The sequence below is a fragment of the Phyllostomus discolor genome, chromosome 4, assembly GCF_004126475.2.
Source record: "Phyllostomus discolor isolate MPI-MPIP mPhyDis1 chromosome 4, mPhyDis1.pri.v3, whole genome shotgun sequence".
Taxonomy (NCBI): Eukaryota; Metazoa; Chordata; class Mammalia; order Chiroptera; family Phyllostomidae; genus Phyllostomus; species Phyllostomus discolor.
The window spans coordinates 182,022,362-182,044,763 of NC_040906.2; the positions used below are offsets into that span (position 1 = coordinate 182,022,362).

Below are 22,402 nucleotides of genomic sequence, written 5' to 3' on the forward strand. Positions count from 1 at the left end.
TTCAGGACTTTCGGAGTCAGCAGGAAAGCTTTTCAACAAATCTGGCTTCTTTCTGAAACTATTTTCAGTAGTTTTGTTACATGTGCCTGGTAATTCACTTTAAGTGGTACAAGGATGGAGATAATGGATAGATAGAACTCTCAATGCTCTAAGGCTCTTTTATCATGCCATTTTTTTCATAAATTTTATCTGCTAACATATGAAAATTGTGTAGACAAGAATAGGTTTAACACTGATACAGAAAATTTGTTAAAAGGGGCAAAGGCAGCACTGGGCTCCTCTAATTTGCTTATATTCGACACCCTTTTGCTCCTTCATACCCAGGACTCAATTGGAAACTCTCAGGATTAATTTTAGCCATTTCATGCAATTTCATACTGTACCTTGTCTTTCTGCAAAGCAAAGATAACACTGTACTTCAAAACTTGGCCATCCACAACCCTTAGGGGATATATATATATATATTTTATTTCTCAGCAGGAACATTTAAAATTTCTTAAGCTATATTTTGCACTTACCTGCCTTCTTAAACATAGAATATAGATAAAAATCTACTTATTATTATAAATCATCTGACATTATTCTATTTGTAGTTCTGATTTGAATTCAATAATATAATTTACTGTTAATTTATGTAAAACTATTTCTCGCTGTCTGGAAATAACCTCAGACTCTTATACCATCACTCAATTTGTTTTTTCAAAACCCCTGCAGTTTGTAATTAAAAATACAATAATTATATATACAATGAAAAGGATTGTCATGAATAAAATGCACATTTATTTTTAATATAAAGAAGGCTTTTTGTTTGTTTTCAGAATGCTTCCTTTTCTGACTGTTCACTGAAAATAACCAGTTATCATTTTTACATGTCTCTCAAAATCATTGCAGTTTTATTAGAGCTAATGGGCTTTTGTCCTAGAGGAAAGATGCTATTGTAAATTATGCTTGTTCACTGGAAAATGAGGGTAAACTGCATTGTTTTGGCTTATCAAGGTGATGGTTCATAAAGAATAAATAAATGCTCCACTGACAAAGAAGTTAGTCATGTATTTTAGCTTATGAAATGAATTAAAAGGCAATGAAAAGAAAATCACTTTCAAACCTGCCATGGGCAGCCCTCACTAATTACGTTTTTGCCTGTGGAATATGGATTTTGGAGGCTGTATTAAGAAGCAGTGACACATGCATTATTTATATATAATAAAATATAAAATATTTACCATAAATAGGAAAGTGTGGTAATCTTTCCTTTTTAACATAATCATATTATACTCATTTTTAAATTTAAACACCCACAAAGTATTTTATATTTGCAAAGAGAGGTTCTAAAACTCATAAAACCAGAAAGATTAATAATAATGCACACATCAAAATTAGATTAAAAATGCAGGTTATGGCACTGCCCTAGCATTAAAGAAGTTACAAAGGGACATATATAGAATACCACCAACTATCCCAATGTTGCCAAAAAGGTCCTTCTCTGATTTTAGCAAAGAGAAACTACACAGATTTTACTCTTTACTGACATGATTTAACTTTGGTACATGGTATCACTATTCCTCCTACTCTGGCAAGTTCTGGTTTTCTCAAGCCCTTTTCCCCACCTCTTCTGGAAATAAAACATTGCATTTCCAACCTTCAAATTAAAATGTTATTCTCATAAATATAGGTACCAGGTTGGTTTATTCTCATATATCCTTTCCAATTTTAGGTTAAGCAAAAACATGCATTTAGGGCCATATTAATGTTATTAAGACAAAAGACAACTCAAATTGATGCCAAGAGAAATTATGAACTTCTAAACAGTGTCTTACACAGAAAACATTGTTTTTGACATATTTTATTCAAATATCCATCTGATCCCATTTGAATGGCCCAAGAGCATTCAAATAAATATACTCAAAAGAAACAGATGTGAAAGTGTGGCCTTCAAACTTTATAGCCGATGATGCCCTGCTTGCCTGTGATCTTGTCAACAATAAAACCACATCCACACACCTTAGTGACCACTAAACCCTTTGGCAGAGATTCCTTAACTGTGAGCTGTTTGAGGTACAAGTTTGAGCACTATTGACTATTTTTTTTCAAGCCCTGAATAGCTGCAGAAATCTTAGCAAGCATTTGAGGAACTGGTTTGACCTTGGCATGGTGTCAACAAGGGGCCAGTCCAAGATCTGAGTAAGTAACGGCAGTGTTTACTAGCACTGCAGCCTTCTTAGTGAGATTATGCACAAATTAGGCCATGGTTCTAGAATGCAAAGCTGTGGCCTGGAATGGCCAGCTGAGTGTTACCACACACTCATTTTTTAAATACCGGCAAATCCCCATCCCTTTTTGAAGTATTATCTAAGGATATCAGGCTATGATATGAAATCCCCTTTTTAAAAAATGTTTACTAAAATTCTTTGAAATTATAGTTAACATTTAATATTACATTAATTTCAGGTATACAACATAGTGGTTAGACATTTATTTAATTTATAAAGTGACCTCTCCCAGAAGCCTAGTACTTTCCTGATGTGATACATAGTTATTACCACATTATTGACTATATTTCCTGTGGTAACTTTTATAATAATTTCCTCTTTATAATTAGTTTTATTGACCATATTCTTGCCAACTCTAATGCTCTTAATAGGGGTGTCCAACTCCCAGCCTGCCAGGCTGCTTGAGGCCCAGGATGGTATGAATGCAACCCAACACAAAATCATAAATTTATTTAAAACATTATGAGATATTTTTGTTTTCATTAGTGTTTGTGTATTTAATGTGTGGCCCAAGACAACTCTTTTTCTTCCAGTGTGGCCCAGAGACACCAAACATTTGGACACCCTTGCCTAGAATTTAAAAACATGTTCTATGTTTTATTGTTGGTATGATTATTGATGGAAGATACTACTTTTAAGTTCTTTGGTTTCTTCATGTCCTATACTACTCTTAACATCCCCCCTACCTATTTTTTTAACCTACAAATTATGCTTTTGAATCCCTGTACCTTCTCCACCATTCACCCTCTTCCCCATGCCAGCTAATAACCTTCCAAATGATCATCATATCTATGATTCTGTACCTGTTGTGGTTGTTTGCTTAGGGATTTTTTTAGATTCAGTCATTGATAGTTGTGAGTTTGTTGCCCTTTTAATGTTCACAATTTTTTTTATCTTCTTTTTCTTAAACAAGTCCCTTTAATATTTCATGTATTAATGGATTGGTGATGAACTATTTTAGGTTTACCCTGTCTGGGAAGCACTTTATCTGCCCTTCCATTCTAAATGATGGTTTTCTGGATAGAGTAATCTAGGTTGTAGGTCTTGCTTTTCATCACTTTGAATACTTCTTGCCAGTCCCTTCTTGCCTGCAAAGTTCTGTTTGAGAAATCAGCTGATAATCTTATGAGAATTCCTTTGTATGTTAGTCTCTGCTTTTCTCTTGCTGCTTTTAAGTTTATCTCTTTATCTTTAAATGTTGGCAGTTTTATTATGATGTGTTCTGGTATGGTCCTCTTTGAGTTCAAGTTGTTTGGGACTCTCTGTGCTTCTTGGACATATATGTCCTTTTTTCCTTTGCCATATTAGAAAAGTTTTTTGTCATTATTTTTCCAAATAAGTGTTCAATATCTTGCTCTTCCTCTTCTCCTTCTGGCATCCCTACAACTCAGATGTTGGCACATTTGGTGATGTCCCAGAGCCTTTTTATACTATCTTTGATTTTTTGAATTCTAGTTTTTTTTCTTTCTGTTCTGGTTGACTGTTTATTTCTTCCTTATGTTTCCAGTGATTGATTTGAATCCCAGCTTCCTTCCCTTCACAGATGGTTCGATCTGGATTTTTCCTTATTTCACTCAGTGTAGACTTCATTTCTTCCCTTATATGTTTGCTGTGCTCAAAAAGATCTCTAAGCATCTTTGTCACCAGAATTTTGAACTCTGTATCTGATAGCTTGGTTATCTCCATGTCTCTTAGTTCTTTTTCTTGAGTTTTGATCTGTTCTTTCATTTGGGCCAATTTCTTTGTTTCCTCATTTTGGCAGCCTCTATGTGTTTATTTCTATATATTGGGTAGAGCTTCTTTGACTCTTCCTTGGTACACCTGTTATGTTGTAAGGGGTGGAACCTTAAGTATTTGCCAGAGTATGGCAACCCTCTTTACTGCTTTGTGGAGCTATGTGTGGAGAATGGGTCTGAGAGTAAACAATCCCACTTGCTTGGCTCTTGCCCTGTTTCCAGTCACTTCCCCCACTTCCTGTATGCTACTGGCACCCTTTTAGTTGCTGCCCTGATGCTGAATCCCAGAATGCATGGGTGTGCATACATTCTAGGATTGTGTGGGTTTAAATGGACTCTCCTGAGAACTATCACTTTCTTATGCCCCCCATTGGTTTTACAGCCACAGGTTATGAGGCTTTATTTTTTCAGCACTGGAGTCCTGGGGTGCACAGTCTGGCCTGGGGCTGGTATGGCTTGCTCCCCAGGAGTCCCTACTGGTTTTTATCTGCCACAGGCAAATGTGGGACTGCCTGTTCCACCAGCCACCCCTGCCACTGTTCGCCACCACTGCCACACCACATCCTCCCTACTCCAGCTTCCCATCTGTGCCCCTCCTATCATCTGGATGAATATTTCTTCTTCAATCCTAGGTTGTTGGACTTCCATACAGTTCTATTTTTTTGGCAGTTCTGGTTGTATTTTGTTTTGAGATGAGTAATGATCCTTATTAGGGTTGTGCAAGGAAATGCCTACACCTTCATCTTGGCCAGAAATAAAATAAAGCCTTTTAACTTGCAGGGTTGTTTATGCATCTTGGGTTTGCTTATTTTTGAAGGCATGTGCATTTTAAAATCACCTTTTGGACTCTGTATTCTAGCTTTTGATTGGAGCAGAAATTTAGATTGGAGACAAGAGGGACTGTTATATACTATATATAGGCTTATATCCAACTGAGAAAAACTACCACTTTTCTCTGTACTTCAGTCGGCAGGAGGTTTTCTTTTAGTTTGTTTAGAAGAATCAGGTGCTGTCATCTGCATGGTATACAATATTTGACAAAAAAATGTTCTTTTCCCCTTCATGGCGTAAATGCTGAATGCCATAGAATCCTCTCTTTAACAGAAGAACTGTTTAAGATTTCATCTGTGACAATAGTAGCAATAAAGACAAATACAATTTTAAATTATTATACCTGATAACCATTATCTGAATACCAAATAGAACCAAAGTTTTCTATGATTAACATTACACATAAAACATTTGCTGCTGTCTCCTTCACTGTGTGATCCCTTGGCCTCTTGCTGCTGCTATATTGCCAAGACAGTGCTTTCTAACAAGCTGATTCTGGACAAGTTGGATGTGAAGGGGAGGTAAGTTGCCATGAGAGTGGACCTCATTGTTCCTATGAAGAACAACCAGATAACAAGTTACCAGAGAATCAAGGCTGCCATCCCAAGCATCAAATTCTGCTTGGGCAATGGAGCCAAGTCAGTTGTTCTCATGAGCCACCTGGGTCAGGCTGATGGTGTCCCCATACATGACAAGTACTCCTTGGTGCTGTTGCTGTAGAGCTCAAATCTCTGCTGAGTGAGGATGTTCTGTTCTTAAGGACTGTAGGCCCTGAAGTGGAGGAAGCTTGTGCTGACCCAGCTGCTGGGTCTGTCATCCTGCTGGAGAACTTATTGCTTATCTATGGTGAAGGAAGGCAAGGGAAAAGATGCTTTTGGGAATTAGGTTAAAGCTGAGCCAACTTAAATAGAATCTTTCCAAGCTTCAGTTTCTAAGCTGGGGGTATCTATGTCAATGATGCATTTGGCACTGCTCACCAGCCCACAGCTCTATGGTGGGAGTCAATCTTCCACAGAGAGCTAAAGGTTTTCTGATGAAAAAAGAGCTAAACTACTTTGCCAAGGCCTTAGAAAGCCCAGAGTGACCTTTCCTGGACATCCTGGGTGGAGCTAAAGTTGCAGACAAGATCCAGCTGTTCAATAATATGCTGGACAGAGTCAATGAGATGATTATTGGTGGTGGAATGACTTTTACCTTCCTTAAGGTGCTCAACAACATGGAGATTGGCACTTGTCTGTTTGATAGAGAGGGAGCCAAGATCATCAAAGATCTGATGTCCAGAGCTGAGAAGAATGGTGTGAAGATTACCTTGCCAGTTGACTTTATCACTCATGAGGATGTCAAGACTGGACAAGCCACTGTGGCCTCTGCCATACCTCCTGGATGGATGGGCTCGGACAATGGTCCTGAGAGTAGCAAGAAGTACACTGAGGCTGTCACTAGGGCACAGCAGATTCTATAGAATGGACCTGTGGGTGTATTTGAACAGTAAACTTTTGCCCAAGGGTCCAACACCCTCAAGGACAAGGTGGTGAAAGCCTCTTCCAGGGGGCTACATCACCGTAATAGGTAGTGGAAACACTGCTATTTGTTGCACTAAATGGGACATGGAGGAGAGAGTCAGCCACATCAGCACTGGGGGGGTGGTGCCAGTTTAGAGCTCCTGGAAGGTAAAGTCCTTCCTGGAGTGGATGCTCGCAGCAATATTTAGTACTTTTCCTGCCTTTTGGTTGCTGGGTGCATCCCTTAACTCAACTTGGTGTTTTCCACATTGCTACATGGTTCTGGCTAAAATCTTCCCTGTGGCAAGATTCAGCAACTAGTGGCCAAGAGATGCATCCCAGGAACACCTAACACAGCTGCATAGCAGCATTTCATGTCATCTTCACTGCACCCTGGTTTCGACTCAATTCTTCAGGATCCCATTTGAATTTCTTAGTGGCTAAACCTGTACACTCTAGAGTGCCTATATTGATCTTTTGCCTGTTAAAGTAAACTGTTAGCATAATTCTTTTCTGGGAATAGCTTACTCTGATTAGCTGTGTCACTGTCTTGCCACTCAGCATGCAAACAAGATGCAATTCCAATTGTAGGGAGGGAGAGAGATGAAGTTGGTGATCTATTCAACAAATAATAGAAGTATTCATTGAAACTGGAAAAAAAGAGTACACATAGAACCACTTTGGAAAACTCTTTGGCATTATCTACTGAAGTTAATATAAGCATACTCTTAAGATCCTGCAATTCACTAGTAGACACATACCCAGGAGAAATGAGTGTACCTATGCACCAAACACATACCCCAGGATGCTCACAGCAGTGCTGTTGATAACATCAATATTAGCATAGATAAATATTTTGTGGATTAGCCATGTAAGGAATACTATAAAGTAGTAAAAAGGAACAAACAACCACTACCCCTGACAGCGTGAGTGAATCCTCCAACATAACAGCTGCCCTTTACTAGGCAGAGGCCACGTGCCAGTCACGTAATACCCTGGTTCAGAACACATAGGATCCCTGTGTTTTTGGAGAGGGTTAATTTACACAAGAAAATTTTTTCTGCCTTAAAATTGATGAAGTGGTTTCCCTTAAACCATTACTTCATTTATTCTAGCAAAGGGGAAAATTGACCATTTTAAAAGAACATCATCCTTTGATGGCTGTCATCTGAGATATTTAAAGATTCTTTTAAAAGGTTAGCATCAAGAGGGGATAAAAGCAAGTGCATTTATCTTACCTTGGATCTTAGAGATCTAAATATATGCACAGAAATACCTAAAGTCCTGCCATTTGTCTCTGATAGCATCTCTTTCCATTATGTGATTGAGTGATACGAAAGTCAAAGGAAGAGGTTAAATGAGATTTCTAACACTTTTTAGTTTTTACAAACAAAGCAAATATAAATACAAAAAATTAAGAAGCTTGATATAAGATAAAACACATTTACTCACCCCTTCCCAGTCTCTAGTCATGTTCTTCTTAGATGTCTAATGTTAACATTTCTAGCTATTTCTTTTGACACTTTTTAATGATAGGTTTCTATTCATATTTCTCCATTCATCAGTTTTAGATACTCAATTGATATTTTGTTTTTAGAAATCACAATGTACCTTTCTTATACCCCATATTCCTTGCTAATCCCTCTAATATATCATAATTTTATTTAAAGAGTATATATCTTTTATGATACAAATAATGTCTAATGTTAAATATTTATTCTTTCATGTTTATTTGTGAAATCTAATTTCTTTATTTTTTTTCCTGGTTTCTAATCCTTCATGTGCTTCTTATACTATTTGTCATTGTTATATTATTTCCCTTCCTCAAAAATACTTTAATACAGGGTGGGCAAAAATAAGTTTACAGTTGTAAAACAAATAAATAATGTGATAATAAGTAATAATACAAGAATAAACTGCACATTTTGTGTACTCACAACTATAAACCTACTTTTGCCCACCCTGTATAAGTAGTCCCACTTTTTTTTATCTGTGTTCTGCCTGACCAGGAGTTTATTGTTCTCCAGGCCTACTGCACCTTTTTGTACTGTGGAACCACCTTGTCCAGGAATCTACACCTTCATCTTTCTTGGTTTATTTTCTCATTTTGCATGAGCACATAGTAAAATAGCTTCTTAAGAAATGTTGCATGAGCAGTAAACTTTCTAAGTCTTTTGATACCTTTTCTATATTCAAATCATTCTTTATACAACATTGTAGTCTTCTTTAGTCTATATATTTATTCCTTCAAGTTTGGGTAATATCTGTATTTTGTCAGTATGAAATTTAAGTAGTTTTTCCATTTTGTCTTTTTGAAACTAGCCAGATTTGGCCTTCTTGTATTGATAATCTCTATCATCTTTCTTCTCCTGCTTTAGTTCATATTTTTGTAGACAACATCTTGAACTCTATCTTCCAAAATTTGTATTGAAAGTTATCATCAGTCTTTTGAATAATCTTTTGCCTTTCAGATTTTTTATTTAATAAAGTATGCTTTGCTAAAAAATCTCCATATTTTTATTTGCAATTAACCTTTCACTTTGAGATCCTGGAAGGACCTGATTGAAGAGCTAATTAAGGTGATTTAAAACTCTGGGTTGTGAGGACAGGGCCATAAGGTGATTAGGTGGAGAGCCAGCTGTTTCACCAAGGCAATGTCAAATGCAAGAATGTATAGATTTTATTTTCCCTCTGGGACCATATCGTTTCTCCAGAGAGGTAACCTTCATACTTAGCTCTGGAAGAGAGGTGGCTACAAGTATTTGGGGACACAAGTGTTCTTGGCCACAAGTAGAAGAAGTGTTCACTCATATAGAAAAGTGTCCATCACTTATTTCAAATTATATCTGTTACTACAACCCCATCTTAGGAACAAATTTTATTTCACATGACTGAATCGTGGAAAAAACAAAACACCACAAATTTAATGCCCTAGTAACTCTGAGTCTTCACCTGCTGGGATTTGTATTCCAATATATAGAAGGCTTAAATCCCTGCTTTAGAATTATAGTCCACTTGACATAGGGGAGGCCTGGTTGCTAAATTACAATATCTCATACAGCAAATAAAATGTTGAATGTTAAGCTTATTTTTTCGAAATATTTATTTATCACTTATTCCAAAATATTTCACCTATGCATAAACTACCCTTTTTTATTTTTTTAAGAATTTATTTATTTTTAGAGAGAAGATGAAGGGATGGACAAAGAGAAGGAGAGAAACATCAATGTGTGGTTGCCTCTCACGCACCCCCTATTGGGGACCCGGCCTGCAACCTTGGCATGTTCCCTGACTGGGAATTGAACTGGCCACCCTTTGGTTCACAGGCCTGCACTCAGTCCACTGAGCCACACCAGCCAGGACTCAACTACTCTTCTATGTTGACTTTTCTTTTTATAAAAGTTAAAGTAATTTTGGACAAATTATTCAGATGCTGAAATTACATTTTCATTGATTTCAAGTATATCATAGGCTGGTAGAATTAAATATATGCTTCATGTAATGGAGGTTATTCTTAAAAATTATACAGAAAATGCACATAATTCTGGAAATTTTAATGTTTAAATGCTTAGAAGTTCTGTCCTGTAATTTTGCTACAAACACACATACATAAGTATATACAGTATAGTTAGTTCTGCAGCCACAGAATTAGCAGCAGCTTTGGAGAGAAAATGTAGAAGAAAGAATGCCCTGAGCATCCCTTTGAATAGCTCAGGCAAGAACAGGTGTTATTATCCCAGGAGGAAACTATGAGTGACTTTTTGTAATTGGAAGTATGCTGTACTCTGATAAGAACTTGTGGATAAGGAAACAAGAGAACAGCAAATAGCCAAGGGGAAGAAAGCTAGAAAAGCTTGCTGTGTTTCTTCACTTAAATATATGTTATTTCTTTAAGGACTGCAGGTTTTACAAAGAGAAGACTAATTTAGGATGCTACTTACCTCTGTTTCCAGAAGAAAAAGACTCCTGTAGAATGTGATTTTAAGTAGGTCATGGACCAAAAATATGCAACAAGACCTATCAGGTAGCTTTATGAACATCAAGGTTTAAGAAATTTCATACTTTTGAGAGTTCTCCAGTGCTTTTACACACTAAGGGAAACAGCAGTAAAAAGTAACCATGCTAGGAAATTTCTTACCATCTCTCTGGTAAGACATTACTGAGAGTCAGAGTCTATGTAGTTTTGCTGTTCTTGTTGTCTTGTTTGTTGGATGGTTTGCTCTGGATATTTGCTTATTTCTTTGCTTGTTGATTTTTAGTATATAAATAAGACTGTGCAAGGCCAAAAGCAGAAAATCTTTCAGGAAGTTTTAAGATAACATCATACATTTTTTGAGGTTTTTTTTAAGGCTGGGATTCTATTTTGTTTTTCTTAAAAGGAATGTCATAATGCTGCACATTTTTGCTTATGCTACATTTTTGCTTATTCTACATTTTTGCTTATTCATGAAACTCAGAAGAAATTCTGTCCATTGACAGTCTCTCATTGTGTATTCATCACCACTCTAAACCTTCATTTACTCTGAAATTAAGTGTTCAATGATATTCATGTTATAAATTCATTCTCAGTTGCAAAATGTTCTTGGTGCTTATGAAATTGTACTTTAATCACTTTCAGTCAAAAGTTTAGCAAAAACAGTACTTTGACGTACAATGTCAGCATGTTCTTAGATTTTGATAAATGTGGACAAAATCAATAGATAGATACATAAGGAGAACCCAAATAAAATCATCATACTTCAAAAGCTTTTCTTAACATAACTCACAGCTGTAGACTTTCCCTTTCAATAGTAACAGAAAATAAGTAAGTCATGGAAATATAATGTACAACATGATGACTGTAATCAATAATAATTTATTACTTATATGAAAGTTGCTAAGAAAGTAAATCTTAAAGTTCTAAATACAAGAAAAAATATTTTGGTAATTGCATGGGGGCAGAGGATAACTAGACTTTGTGTGATGATTGTTTTGCAGCGGATACAGATGTTGAATCATTATGTTGTGTACCTGAAATTAATATGTGTCAATTAGAAGTCAATTTTAAATAGGAAAGAAAAGAGTTTTGATAACTAGAAAGCACACTCCCACCCTTCTATTCAAGGAAAATTATTTGCAGGAGGCAGAATAATAACTCAAACATAAATAAATAAAATCAGTAACTTAAAAATACTTTTGTATTCCAATGTAATGTGAATTTTAAAGTTGTTTAGTACTTCTAGTTTAGATATTTGAGAACAGTAACTCCATCCATACGCCAACATTGATTGATACTTTGAATTTAAATATCATCCATAATCAGATCCCACTCCATCCACTTTCTCCTCATATGCCACTCTATTTGTTCTTCCTTTCACCATTTCACTTGTGTAATCCTTTCCCTCTTTAAAGATAAAACAAACAAACATGATACACTACCATCCATTGCATCCATGTACGCAATGGATGCTGCCTTATATCCATTCACTTCTCAACTGGTGATGATCTGCATTGCTTTCATCTCTCTATAAAGCTGTTCTCATCAAGTTCAGTTCACCAGTAAGCCCTTAATTTCTGAATCCAGTGAAGATTTTCTCTGTCTTTCCTGAATTCTTTGTGATATGTAACATGTCTGAACACTCCCCTTTCTTTGAGGATTCTCTTCCATTGACTTCTGAGACAATACTTTTTTTTCTAATTTTTTTCTACCGTCTTGGGTTTGTTCTTTTGGGTAACTTTTATTGGCCTCTCTGTATAATTCTTACATGCCCATATTCTTCTGAATTCCATACTGCTTCTCTCTCTCTCTCTCTCTCTCTCTCTCTCTCTCTCAGTTCCATAGAGCTTCTCTGTGTATCTGCACTTTCTTGGCATTTATTCCAAATGTATGTTGGAGACCCAGGATTAGACATTCAACCAACTCTGTTACTATGTCTGTATTCTCATCTGAATGCCAGCAAAGGAATTTGGGGATTGTTCTTGAGTCCTCCTTCTCTCTTACCCTCAAATTTAAAGAAGTTTCAATCTCATAGACCTTTACCTTTTTAATATCTCTTAATTTTTTCCTGTTAGAGTTTTCTGTAACTATTGTCAATATGCTTCAGCCATGGTTATATCTCGCCTGCAATGCTAGAGCAGCACTCTCATTTCCTGTGTTGCTCCTCGTCTTGCCAACCCCACTCAGTCCACTCCTCTAAACTCCTTCCCTTCTAACACTTATCATTCACATGCCAGTTTGTGTTGTAACATCAATTTGCATCAGAACATGTCATAATAATAATGCTATATGCAAATACCTTCCCTTTTTTGATTAGACAGAAGTTTGCTTAAAGAGTATCAAAATAAAATGTGAAGGACCTTAAGAAATATGTTCTTTTAATATAACAAATTAAAAATTAATTTTGTGCTATAGAATTGGGGTTTCACAATGTGTAGGAGCAAATCTTGCAATTGCAGTTATTTCCCTTTACACATAGTAAATGTCCATGTCCGAGTAAATCAGGTGGGGAGTTTAATTTAGTTTGAATCATTAGGAAAGGAGAGAATTGAGGTATTATAAAGTGTGGCGAGTTAAGTGAAACATACATCTTTGCTATTTTTGCATAAGGTAGACCTTTCCCTTCCAATTATAAAGAAAGTCATTTTTACTCCCCTCTCTTGGGTTGCTTGTTTGCTATAGTAAGTACATTTCTGAGAAAAGTGAAAATATACATATACTGTCTTTGCATTTAAAACAGTACGGGTTCATACACAGGCTACTATTTTAAAAAATCAAGAACTTAAATAATGAATTTTGTTTTGTATTAAGGATGTTTTAAAGAAATAGTTATCTGAGAACAGGTATGATTTTTTTATAAAGGCAAAGACATCACATTTTACTTTAATATAGCTACAATTACTCCTGTCATCAACTGCTTTGTTAGTAGGTCAAGGAGAAATTATACCTAAGAAGGGTCCATGGAGTAAAGAGACCAATCATATCAAAATTAAAATTAAATGGAAAAAATTTAAATCAAGGAAAGCATTTATCTCTACTTTTAGTATGATGTGCAAATTCATGCATTTTAAATGGGAAATGGGAAATTTCATAGCCGCTGCACAGCAGTGATGTGAGCTCTGAGGTCAGGGTGGAGGCAGGGTACCACATAGCTGTGGCAGCTTCTGCTCAGTTAGAAAGTTACATCTGAAACATTCTAACTACATTATAGAGCCACAGGAAAATTTACAGTAATTTCTTGTTAGTGGAACAAAGGATTTGCTCTTTTCCCATACAGATTCATTATCAAATCAAGCCACATTTACCAGGCAGTGCATGATTAGTCAGAGAAATGCATTTGCTACACACACACCTGCACACACTCACACACGCAGCATTTACCAACCAACTATTATATCTTTGTGTGTATCACTTAGCCATCAACTAGAATTTGTGTTTCATTTTGGATATTAAATCACTTTACCAGAAATGCCTTTCTCTTAGCCCTGACTTGTGTAGCTCAGTTGGTGGGGCATCGTCCCACAAGGTGGAAAGTTGCTGGTTCAGTTCCCATTTAGGGCACATGCCTAGGTTGTGGGCCTGGTCACCGGTTAGGACAAGTGCGAGAGTAGCCGATCAATTAATGTTTCTCCCCCACCTGGATGATTCTCTCCTTCCTTTTCTTCCTCTCTTCTCTCTAAAAATAAACAAAATCTTTAACTTAATTGCTCTCTAAACTATTTTACCTAAAATGCATTCATAATTTCACATTTAATATGATATGGAAATAGAATAAAAAGTGTGAAATTAAAATTATGATATCGACAATCTTTCTATCATGCAGAATAAAACAGGCGTTTTGACCAGATAAAAAAGTATTTCTGTAAACAATGCTGCAATGAACATAGTAGTGCATATATTCTTTTTTTCTTTCTTTTTTTATTATTGTTCAACTACAGTTGTCCTCATTTTGGATATATGCCTAGAAGTGGAATCTGTGGGTCATAATGCTGTTTCATTTTTAATTTTTGAGGTAACTCCATACTGCTTTCCACAGCGGCTGCTCCAGTCTGCATTCCCACCAACAGTGCACAAGGATTCCCTTTTCTCTACATCCTCTCCAGTACTTCTTTGTTGGTTTATTGATGACAGCCATTCTGGCAAGAGTGAGGTGATATTTCATCGTGGTTTTAATTTGCATTTCTTAGATGATTAGTGATGTTGAACATCTTTGCATGTGGTAGTTAGAAAATAGTCATGGAAAATATAGGAAATATAGTCAATGTAATAACTATGTATGGTGCCAGGTGGGGACTAAAAATATGAAGGGGCCCACTTTGTAAAACATATGATTGTCTGATCACTATGCTGTATACCTGAAACTAATACAAAATAATATTGAAGGTAACCATAATTGAAAAAAATTATAAAATAATAAAAAATAAATCAATTTCAATAAAAGTATCTTTGCTGATTAAATATGAGCTATATCAACTAAATTTGTAAAAATTTATTTCTGTTAACTTATATAACATTCTAATTAAAATGGGTACTTTGAAATTCAAAGTAGCACAGTGGTAAACAGTTTGCCTTGGACCATTGCATAAATGTACATTAAAATTGAGCCTAACAGCAAAAATGAATGTAGCATCTATAAATTTAGGAAAATACTTCAAGAATAAAGATATTTATGAGCAATTAGTATATCCATGCTTTGTTAGAAGAAGAACTTATTGTGAGTGGGGATGCATTAACTCTTTCAGGCATAGAGATTCTATTTTCCAAATAACTTCATTCATATAAGTGGTGTGCTTTGTGTAAGTTAGGATTCAGCTTCCAGCTGTTTTCTGATATTGGAAAGTGAAACATTGAGGTTTAAAATTGTTCTGGGGACACAGCCTTTCCTGTCATGGATTCTAGCAGATGCTGGTATAATTTAATATTCGTGGAAGACAGAGCAAATATAGAATAGCATTAAATTGCTTTTGCTGAGTTTTCAAGCCAGATGTCCCTTGGCATTTACATGGAAGGAGTCTACTGCGTAACAAGTTGCATATTTTTGTGTGCAAGTTCTCAGCCATGGTATGTAGTCATTGGTGTTTTGACAGCCATCTGCTCAGGCCCTACTTTCTCTACTCAGCCATAGCTAAATTTCAACATTTTTCAAAGTGGAAAATTCCCGGTAGTTTTGAGTGTAAGAGAATGGAAAACTGGTACTCAGTATTAAATATAAAAAAGTAATACATATCTTTTGCTCAATAATAACCTGCTGTGTTAAAAGAGAATGTCTTATAAATAACAACACCAAATAAATAAGCTATTTGCGAACAGAGACCCTCATCCTCTCATTGAGGTTTGATTATGTGCAAGGCTCTAGCTAGACTAACCTAGGGAGGTCCAGAAATGAGTCACTGCACAGTGACTAGCTTAAGGTTGCCTTTGTCTTGTATACACTAAGCACTTCATAAATTTTGCTGAAAGAATGAATGAACATATTAGAATCCTTACATAATAGACTGCTTATTTGTAGAAAATGTCTCCAAACAGCTGATAGGTTTTAATATGTTGAGATGTGTGCAAACATGCACACATATGTTCATGCATGTTTATATACTGTAAGTGAATGAAAGAGAGTTTGATGAGAACTTTTGAGCATTAACTATGCACTTACTAATATGCTAGGCATTCTGGAGATTCAAAACAATATCTACATAAAAAGAATAAAATAAAGAAAAAATTTAAGTGATAGATTTCATGATATAGATGAATTGATAAATAGAAAAGAATGGGGCATTTTTAAATCAAGAGGATGTATTTTGAGCTGATTTTTGAAGGAAACATTAAATTTAGACCAATGGAGAATAATTAAAGTAGAATAATTAACACAATGTAGATGAGGTAAGTAATGTCTTTGTGCATTAATTGAGTCATTTATAAAATTTTAAAATACTTTCTTGAGTCCAGCATTACATTAAAAAGATGTTATTAAATAAGCTTTCAATTTAGCTTACAAAAATAGAGACATAAGCAAATATTATTGTGTGTCTCCAGAAATCTTAAGGCCCTGTATCTATCACTTATGTAAGCAGGACTTACATGCCTGCTTCATTACCCACAGGGCAGGCAAAACATGTTTCACAAAAGAATAACACATTACTGGGCATATTTATTATAGTCTAGCAATATACAGTATTCTAAAAATTTTACTTAAATCTCTTGTTTTAACATGCTTGGGACCAGTTACGTTTAGAGTTTTGTGAGTGAATAAATATATATACTGAAAACATTTCATTCAATAAGTTGAACTCCTTGAGTTTGGAATAAATGTTGAAGTCTGAGGGAATTGATATGGTCCTGAAATTTAATCTGTTTTGTGTCTCTAAGTTTACTCTTAGTATTGTACACTACTTATCAACAATTTAATATTTTGAATAAAATAATTACTTTTGGTATATTTTACTCTTATCAGTTTTTTCTAGCCATAAACCAATCTAGTGGCCATCACAAAATTCAATATCAATAAGAAAAAAATAACCAAACTTTGACAATTTTGACCTGACCGAATCCACCAAGTATGTAGCTCACTTCCAAAATAATCCAGGGCATATTATCTAGATATGATTTTAGATGATACAATATATTGTTAAATTAACCAGCAGTACAAAAAATAGATAAAATATTATTTAAAACACAGGAGAGAACAAGTTAGAGAACTGGGGAGACAAATCAGAAGTTTCAGGCATAAAACTAAAGAGCAATTTATTCTGGAAGCGAAAATCTCATGACACTAAAACAAGATGATGAAGAGATTACTCTGCATGCAAGTGTGGAGAAAAAAATAGCTTGTGATACCATAGTGATCTGGGAGCTCATTATACAGAAGAGATGAAGAGCTTTAACTACAATGCAATTAAAGTAACTAGAGAGTATAAATACGAGTGTATCATGTGTGCCAGCTTATGAAAACTCAGAAGTGGGTGGAATTGTAGTAGAATGATGCTCTAGAAAAAGGAAGCTGATTAGAAGAAACATTTAATTAGAAGGCAGTAAGTCACCTTCGGTAACATCTTTCAAGCGAGAATGTTTCATTTTGGATATCATACTTATTGTAAGATTGGTGTTCCAAAGGCTTATCATTCCTGGACACTTATGGAGATGTCCTCCTTCACCCCATAACACGTATTCTAGACTTCATCAGCTTGTCTGCAGGGCGGGATGGGGAACTGGTAAGTTTCAGGGTGGACAGGTAGTAACCACTCCACGTTATCAAGAATCACACTCTTCTATATTTGTGCCCCAAACTCATTGACTCTAATGAAGATAAAACACTTTTTAAAAACATGGAAATTCTTGGAATGAAAATACTTATAATGATATTATTCTCGGGAACTCTAAAGAACATTAGAAAGTTTACAGGGGCTGAAGTTATCAAAGAACCTAAAACTGCTGCTGATGAGTTAATTCCTTAATGCCTACTAATGATTGGAGAAAAGAGAAATGCTTTCAAGTACATGAGTTATGAGAAATTACATGAGTTCTAAAAAAAAAGAATTGTGAGAAAAATAAAATATATGACTTGTGAGGAAAAAAACACACCCCATAAAATCAAAGGACATTTTTGGAAACGTGTTTAATAAGCAGTAGTAATTTACATTTGGTCACATTTTAAAAGGACTTTTTCAAAATTTTCTAGCTTTGAAAGGCATAAGTTGATTTTTAGGAATGGCAACCAGTTATAGAGCCTTTTGCCTTTACTGATTGGGTCAGATCTGTTACAGAGTGGACTCATGGCGGGGACAAAATACTATTACCAAATGAACCCCCCCTTCTCCCAGGGTCCCCCTGTACTAGGTTCACCTTGCCCACCACCAGGGAATGATGTATCCCAATGCCAGAGATTGGTGCAAAGGAAAGGAATGATTTATTCAAGAAGTTATACAGACTTAGAGTAATGACTTAATGCCTTTAGAATACCCACAAACGCACACAGTCCTTCCTTCTCCCTCTGCCCAGTCTGGAGTACTGTATCTCAGGAAAAGAAATAGAAATCCATGGCTCAGGTAGCCCCTCAGTTTCCTGGCACCATCAGCAGTGTTGCCACCACAATCTCCAGTTAATCCAAAACCATGTGGCACCTTCTCATGGCCCACCATCAAGGGTCCTTTTACCACTTTCCTTCACGCAGTATCTCTCCTGCATTCTTCCCAGCTGCTAAGAGAGAACTCTACATCACTGCTGTATTTTGCTTCCCAGCTTCCTAAGCTTCGTGGCAAAGGCAGCCCCAAAGCCTTGTGGTCCCTTTCCTTTCTCCAAGCTCTTCTGCAGGCGCTGTAACCAGGGGGAACTGCCTCCCAGGTATGTCCTGGTTGAAGTCACTCCCATCTCCCTAGCTCAAAGCTTGGCCACAGCTATTTAACATATTCATGAAATCCATTAAAAGTTATAGATATGTTAAATGATCATTCCTGAGGTTATCTGCAAAACTGTTGCTACGCAAAAACAGCTCTCAATGGCCCTGCTCCACGTGTCCTACCCCCCAGTTCAGACTTGTGGGGGTGAGGACATCCTATATTTTTTAATATTTCCTGGACACCCTGAGCTTTAGACCCCATTACAAATCTCTGTTTGGGAGGCCCCCTAGCTGTACCCTGTTAGAGATATGCTTGCTAAAATCCCCCTGTGGCTCTGGGATAGAATATAGAATTTTCCCTTTTGCAAGCAGTTGACTGCAAATCAGATCCTTTCTCTAAGACCCTTATTTTTAATTTTTTTAATCTCCAAACCTAGGTTCCAGATCATTGCCTAGGCATATAAGGTAAACATTAGCTGAATCTTACTTCTCTGGACTTGGATCCCATCCTACTTTAGCTCACCCTCTGGACTTGAACTCTGGTTAGATTCACTTGGAGTACCTTTGAAATTTTCTCCTACTGTTTGCTGTCAACCCATACTTCTGGTCCACTATTCACTATTTCCAATATGAGAATGCTTCTAACAAAATTTATCTAGCTTTGTAAGGACAGAGTCCTTAACTGCATGGTTCATTCTTGTATAATTACTGCTTAGCTAAGTGCCTGGACAGTTGGAGGAATTCAATCAATATGTGTCACATATAGTCAGATAAAACCTGGGATTGAATTTGAAAAACACAAGTTCCAGATTTAGGAAATTATCTGTCATTACTGATCTTCCATATTTTATTTATAAAATTTAGATAATAAATGTCCCATTTATCTTATAGTTTCATTGTGAGAATCAAGATAAGTGACAATATTTTCTAAAGTTCAGTGCTACACATTTATAATGATCAATTAATTGCATTACTCAGACATTTACAGTACATACCATGCAACAGAAGTTCCTGGTTTTGTTTTTTTTTGTTTTTTTGTTTGTTTGTTTGTTTCAAATCAGCTGAACTAGAACAAATAAACTTACCCCATGCAGAGGTTTTTTGTTTTGGGTTTTTTTTTTTAAAGAAGTTGAACTGATTACTAAATTAAGGCACAGAATCTCTGGAGTCATTTACTTCTTTTATGAATATTTACTGAGTACCTATTTGATATTAATGACTTTAGTCATCTCTGAGAATAAAGACATTAATAAAGTATGACTTCTATCTTGCAGGTTAGTGATCACAGGGTGTTGGTAAAAGACAAAACAAAATTATGACAAAAACTCATACCAGATTTTTATATGTATGTGCTTAGTAAATGAATATTATTATTAGCAATTGTATGCTAAATGACTATAAAATGCTGATTTTTTACTTCAAGTATTTATAAGAGCAAGCATAATATTTGTGAGCTTTCTGCATATTTATTTATGTGTTCAAACAGCTGCCAGAGAACAAGGTGTTTTGCCGTAAACACTGTCAAATCTCGCTTCAAAAAATTTGTCTATAAAACAAGTATTTCCATAAATATATGGAAGCTGCATAGAATGTGCTTTTAAAGCATAAAACAGAATTAGATGTTGAGTCAGCTGTGAGGTATTTTTTTTAATATAACCCTCATTCTTAGCCGTATGGATCAGGCTAAGACCTGGTGCAATTTGAAAGTGATAATGAAATATAAAAGTTCCAAAAGCAACCCAGCGGGTAGGAAAGATCTCAGAGGAAATAAGATATAAGGAAGAAACACTTGTGAAAGATAGGAAGGTATGAAGAGTGGAGGGAAGTTAAGGAGTGGAGATTTCTAGCCAAAATCCTGAGGAAGGAAAAGACAGAGCCTTGTTCTAGAGACTGTTTAAAGGCAGTATTCTTTTAATATGATGAGAGGATATTGTAAACCAGGATAGTAATTCTGAATCTATCCTAGATGGAATTATAACCCACTGAATGATTTTAAGAGAAGTGACCTGATCAGATTTGCGTTAAGAAGAAAATCCATTTTGTTAAAAATAGACTGAAGAAAGGCAAGGATAATCAGGAATTTGTTTATGAGGATGTTAAATGCTTGCAACATGGCCCCAAGGTTGGCAGTGGTGCTGGAGGGAAGCAGGTGGACCTGAAATTAATGTTGAATAGTATTTAGTGATAGACTTTTGCATCAGCAAAGACTCCCAGGCTTCTGTATGGGACACTGGGTGGATAAAGTGTGTTGAGCTGCAGAGAACTCAGAAGCTATTTGTTGTGTGTATGGTGGGGGAATGGCAGTGGTGCTGGAGCACTGGAAATCATTTGCTCTGTTTTGGGTAGATGAAATTTGAGATGCTCAATAAATATCTAAGTGGAGATGTCAACCCAGCAGTTGGATAAGTAAGCCTGGAGCTTCAAAGAGATATCTGGCCTAAAGATATAAGTTGGGAATTGTTGACTATGCACATGGTGTGTAAATGACTTAGAAATGCAAGAAATTATCTGGGGAGGAGAATGAAACAAGAAAAGGATCTAAGATCTGCCCCAAGGAACTCTAAATCTAACTGATAAACACAAATGAAAAAGAGGGAAGTAAATGGTTTCTTTTTCCTTTTGTGTGGGTTTTTTTTTTAGCCAGGGGAAATACAATGTAAAACAGTGTTGTTTTACGTGTGTTTCATCATCAGAGATAAGAAACTGTCTTCCAGTTCTAAAAGAGCAGGGCCCCATGGGGAGCAGCATCTTTTTGCTGCCATTGTATGCATCAAAGCTTACACGAGCTCCTTCTTATCGTTTTGTTTGAGGGATGTAAATACCAGTTAATGCTCCTTGCATAGCAATTAGCTGAGAGATTTACTGTATTTTTATTTTTATATTTTGGATTGTTAGCAGGTCTAACGTTTCAATTTGTAAATTTTTTATTTTACCAACACTCTTCTTATAGAGTAATTGCCTAATTAAGCCTATACTTTCATTTTCAGTGACTTAAAAGTGTTTTGCATTTCCTCTCCTTTGCCTTTTTTACTTCTCATTTTGAGCTTTCAGGCAGACCTGCCAAAGAGACATCCAGTTTATAGGCTTGGTTTTGGAACCCAGGCAGAAGAGAGCAGATACTGAACATATGTTTTGCTGATATTGATGAAGTGAAATTGGAAGGATCTTGGAAGCAGTCTAATTCTCCCCAACTGCCACCCCCTCAATGAATATTTTGGGTATTCTTAAGTTAGAACATTCTAAGTTAGTGCTCTAGCTATAATAATTATTTTATCTCATATGGTATTGAAAACCTTTAGGACGATTCCATATTGTTCTATAAATGGCACATTAAAAATGCAAATCATAAGGACTGAAAATCTTGCGACTAGAGCAGTGCCCATCAGATAATAGGTACTCAAAAATACTGGAAATGGGAGTAGTGGGGACCTATATTTGGGGAGATACTTTTGAAATTACATAATCTATACAGTCTAGCCATAGAGATATTTTGCAAAATTTGTTGTTTGCTTTGCATTTCAAGAAGTCTTTATTGCTTTTTATATCTTTTTTGAGAGGTAGTATGATCAACCTCAATTTGCCAAATTTAGAGTGGTTAGAGTTGGTTTCAAAAAATATTTGGAGGAGTTTGAGGAACTTTGAGTACGAATGGCTTACTTGCACTCACTGCCAGAAAGATGCCCTCTTCTGCTCTTTTGGTGTAACTGTTAGTGTTCTCGCCAGAAATCTGGGTTATAATGGCAGTTATTTTCTTATGT

At 35.9% G+C, this 22,402-nt stretch overlaps 1 protein-coding gene and 1 pseudogene across 4 annotated transcripts in view; both read left to right on the top strand.

The window, feature by feature from the left end:
• The window catches only part of LAMA2 (laminin subunit alpha 2), a 516,934-nt gene that overhangs the window by 95,613 nt on the left and 398,919 nt on the right, over positions 1-22,402 (top strand). The window lies entirely within an intron of this gene.
• LOC114494078 lies at positions 5,249-7,881 on the top strand (annotated as a pseudogene).